We start from the raw sequence: 5,259 nt of genomic DNA on the forward strand, positions 1-5,259 counted from the left end.
TCCTTGGCTTGAGTCTGAAGATTCTGATTGCAATGCTGTCATCTAAGGCTGAGGAGCCTAGATTTGTGAATGGCATCACAGTGATTATTCTGTCTGGGTCATTGGGAACTCACAGGGATGGATGACCAGCTTTGGATTTCTCAGAGAAAGTAAAAGTATTTTTGCTGTCAGTCATTCTCAGAAAAGTTTAATTATGAGGCAGAAAATAAGGTAAACATTGGACTAAGGAAGAAAATAATTCCCTTTTCCCATTGCTGGTTCTCTTAGGTATAGAGACGTGAGAGGCACTCTTGATTGTTAGAATGTGCTTCAGCTGAAGGCAAATCAAGAACAGAAAGGGAGGTGAACTCTTAAAGAACTCCAAGGTCAGGTTTGACCAAGAGGGACTTAACATTCTTCTTAACCTGATTAAACTTCAGACTTCTCCCAGATTCTAGGTCTCTCTCTCTCTTTTTTTAGAACATTTACTTTAGAAAACTCATAATTTTATATTCTTTCTCTGCCCCCTTGAGATGTTTCAAAAACCTTAGTTATTTTATGTCCCAGGACTGTCTTTCTCAAGGACCTGAGAACTATCCCTTTGAAATATTGCCAATCAAGAAAAATAGCCCCCTTTTACTCCAGTGTGGTGTGTGGGCGGGTAAGGACCTAACCTCTTTGGATGCCTTGCTCCAAGTTTTAAAACTACTTTCTGTCAGAGGCACCTGGCTGTCTCAGTTGGTGAAGCATGCAACTCTTGATCTTGGGGTTGTGAGTTCGAGCCCCATGGTGGGTGTAGAGATTACATTAAAAAAAAATAAAATCTTAAAAAAAAAAAACCTACCTCTGTCATGAAGATAAGAGAAAGTTTACTTTCCCTTTCAGTAAGGCCAATCAGCAAATGCAGATGTCCTGTGGCACCTCCTCCCCCAGCTCTGAAACTCTCCAACCTTGCTATTTGTTTCTGTAGCGTTGAGCTCAAATTGAGTAAAGTCTTCCTTAACTGCTGAACTATGTCCAGGGCAATTTTGTTTTGACACGTTTGATCCTTTGGAATGCAAGGATGATACTACCTCATAGTGTGTACAATTTACTGTAACGTTTAGTATTTGCTTTTACAGGGACTGGATCTTATTTTATACCAACAGAGTGGTGACACTGTTGACATTCATTTAGTCTATATGTGTCTCTAAAGTGCTGCTGACACTACAGACTCAGATCCACCTTGCACTCGGTTTGGCTAAAATATTTAGGAATTTTGTATAAAAAGTACCTTGGGCTCTGAAAAGCATTTTCGTGAAACCACTTCTTCAAATGTTTGCTTACCTAGCAAATATAAAATCATAATCTTCTCTCAAAAGTCTTGACCCCAGAATGGAAACTTTTAGGTTGATGGAAATGTTGGGTGTCTTGATAGTATGGTTTCATAGCTGTTTACATTCCTCAAACTCACTGAACTGGACAACTAAGACAGGTGAGTTTTATTGTATGTAAATTAAACTTTGAAGACGTAGAAAACAGAATTTTAAAATAATAAAAAGCTATAAACACAACAACAAAACAATTGGGTCCTATTGTGTTTCTTCAGTTCTCTTTCCTAAGCTATTTTATAGACGCATTCAGAACAAAACCAGTTGTCACTGCTCTCCAAAAATACTTTAGCCAGTTGATAAACAACTAATTTATAAGAATTTCCACTTTTTTATCTATCGCAATTCTGCCTGTGAAATATAAAATAGCCATTAGAGAAGATGATATTTAATTGGAAAATATACATTTCTCATTTTTATTTGGCCCTCTATGATAAGAAACCATGATGATATATAATAATGCTGTTTCATTGGTTTCTCTAGCAAAGCAGTGGTAAATCTGCATCACTTTTTCAGTGTCTTCCTGATTTCATATTTGGTAAATTACACAAATGTTTGAAAAGGCAGGGGATAAAAAAGGTGCTTACTCAGTGCCCAAACCACCTTCTATTCAAAATTAACAAAATGGATATTCCCATTTTTCAGTGTTGTTCTTTCTCTGTCTCAGTTTTAGCAAACACTTTTTCTGTCACTATTTTTACCTCCGTTTCTTTGTATCCTTTAATTTATAACTGAGGGAAGTATCTTATTAAAGTCCCTATTTAAGAGCCTTAGTAGAAAAAAGAGAGGGTGGCAAAAAAAATAGGGAAGTCCCTATTTAAGAGCCTTAGTGGAAAAAAGAGAGGGAGTCCTCTTACCTATAGAGAACAAACTGAGGGTTGCTACAAGGGAGGTGGATGGGTTGGGCTAAATTGGTGATAGGTGTTAAAAAGGGTACTTGTTATGATGAGCACTGGGTATTTTATGTAAGTGATGAATCACTAAATTCTACACCTGAACCGATGTTACACTATATGGTGAGTAGAATTTAAATAATTTTTTTAAGAGCCTTAGTGGAGTTTCTGCTTTTTGCTAATTTATATGGCACATGTCTAGGTAAATCATGCCTAAAATTTTCTTAGTTATGTCCTTTACTTTGACCACAATTGTCAATAAAAACCCCAAACCCCAAGCGAAGAAAAGACTCATCCTCCATTTTCTTTCTGCATCTCCCGGATGCTCCATCTGTACTTGCTTTCACTATATCTTCAGTAAACCCTGCTCTCACTTTCTGCTGTCTCATTTTGATTTCTACTCTGCATGAAGCCAAGGACCTTCTTGACTGGTCCTGCGATACCCCATCTGGGTCATCGGACCTAGCCTTCTGGCATCAGTAATACCCATGTTTTCCGACATTCACTGGGGGGTCTTGGAGTGTATCCTCTGCAGATAAGGGGTAGAGAGCTAGTCAGTACCCATAGCTTAGCAATGTTTATATTTTTAAGTAGCATAAGTAGATATCAATTACTATATTAGCTGCTAATTGCACTTGGTGCCCCTAGAGATGACTATTGGTAATATAGAAGCCCAGTAGGTTTCAATGTCAGGGTCACTCAAACAAATACTTAAAAATGACCCAGGCTTCCTGCCTCTTCCTCACTCATCTTTCTCGACTCCACTTTCTTCCTTCCCTCCTGTCATTCCATTCTTCCCTTTTCTCTTTTACAATTTCTCTTTAAACAAACATTTCATCCAGAGCATTTCATCTCATTTATTTTCTTCTTCTTTTCCATTCATGGTATCTTTTTTACATTTCCTTATATAATTTTTTTTTATGCTGGATCTTATTTCCTTCCTGCCTTCTTTGAACACTTACTAATACTTTTCAGGTACTTATGGCTACAAAGAAAAATAAAACATGGCTTTTTCTCTTAACGAGGTCACAGTACACTTTCCTTTCTCTATGCTCTTATGGAAAGGAGAATTTATCAAGTTTAGAGTGGGGGAAAAAGGCAAGCCCATGGGCAGCAAGTGTGAGCTGACCTTTTAGTGCATAAAGCAGTAATTAGTCCCAGGAATACCTTATAATGATTACTCTTTTTTCAAGAGGTTAAGCATTGTGTATTTCTTCAAAGAAATAAGTTCCATGTTGAAAATACAAGTAAATCAGTGTAGAGTATAACAGATAACTTACTGCCTGCTCTGTTCTTAACTTTTACAAGAGTAGAATAAGATCTCCTTAAGATGACCTGTTTTTCATTAAAATCACTAAGCAAATAAATTGAACTATTTCTACCCTGCACGGAAGAAATAATTAAGTTACTAGATGTAGCCTTGAGCAAAAGGACAAGTGTTAAATTGCCCTGGTTCTCTGGCTATTTTCAGCACAACAGAGGGTACCAGGGTAAATAAAAACCCAGTAGGTGGTTAAAGCTCATCAAGGAGAAATCTTCACTCACAGTAACTTGACTAATTTATCATTTTTCTAGTAATAAAACACTTTGTTAGCCTCTCACATTCAACACTCACTAAGCTCCAATGTATCTTCCTCTCCAATTTCTTATGTTTCTACCTTTCCTTCATTCTTATTAATGTTCTCTCTAAATTCTTTATCTTCATGACCTCAACCCTCTGTACAATCTTTTGCATTACCGTCAAAGCTATAGTCCTAAATATGTTGAAATATTTCATTCTAAACACCAAAACTTAAATGACTAGTTGGTGTATGAAGGTCAAACTCCTTATAATATCTACATACTACTTCCTCCATTCCCCAAATGTTTATTGATTATTTTAATAACTATCACCCATTGTTCCAGGCCAAAGCAATACAATAGCAAGCAAAAATAAATACAATGGCACTTTCAGGCTAATGTTGGAAACACATATGAATCAAATAGTTGAAAAAATTAGGTTCATCTAAGATAAAGTGCTATGGGAGTTTTTAATAGGGAAATCAGGCCTAATCAGGAAGATTGTCCTAAAGCTGTGGTGCTTGATCTGAGAGCTTAAAGAGTATGAGTTACTCAAGGGCAGAAATGAAGAAAGAAATTTCCTGGCTGGAAGAGCCATCAGACTGTAATGCACACTAGACAAAGTCCCCCTTCAGCCCAGCCAGAGCTCTGAAGCAAAGATAGCTTGTTAGAGAAGTCGTGCATTGAGAGTAATGGCCCTCTCACCACCTTCTTGCTCATCATTAGCCAGAGGCTGCCCCAAGAAGAGTGTAACCATGGCCTGGAAGCTAAAGCAGACCAGATGTTAACAGCTGAGGCTCTCATGTTCCTAATCGCTGGGCAGGGAGGTCTTCCCTGAAGAGGGATCTGAGCAATGCTTCCCCCTATCTACTACAATCCCCAATAACATACAATGCCAGAGAGCAGGAACAACATCTTAATAGCGTAATAGGTGCCTGTATAAACAGAAACAAAGGTTTAAACCACTTAAAAAAAAATCCACTGTGTTGGTAACTGACAAGAATTCAAGTCTGAACCTGGATCTACATGATGCCAAAGTCCACCATCTTTTCACTGTTTAAATTCCCATATCATCTGAGCACCTACTTGGTGCCAAGCTCTGTCCTAGACGCCAGCCAGGGGGTGGGAGGTGGTGAATAGAGAATACAACAGACAAAAATCCTGAGACGTGAAGCTAAACATCCAGTCCCTCAAGATACTAAAATAACTTGCAGATACCAACCAACCATTGGCAGACATTCAGAGTCTCCGAAGAATAACAAATAGTGTAAGTAGAAGTTTAAGGTATTAAATATTCCCGTTTTCATGGGGGGGGGGGGGGGATAAATGTAGTTAGACAGATAAGCGTGACTTCTTTTCATGAAATATTCTACAATGCATTTTAAAACAGACAGCTAAAAACGCAAAAGATAATAATCATTAAGTAATAATAAGATTTCACCAAGAGTAAATTAGTT

Source organism: Prionailurus viverrinus, chromosome B2, assembly GCF_022837055.1.
Source record: "Prionailurus viverrinus isolate Anna chromosome B2, UM_Priviv_1.0, whole genome shotgun sequence".
NCBI lineage: Eukaryota > Metazoa > Chordata > Mammalia > Carnivora > Felidae > Prionailurus > Prionailurus viverrinus.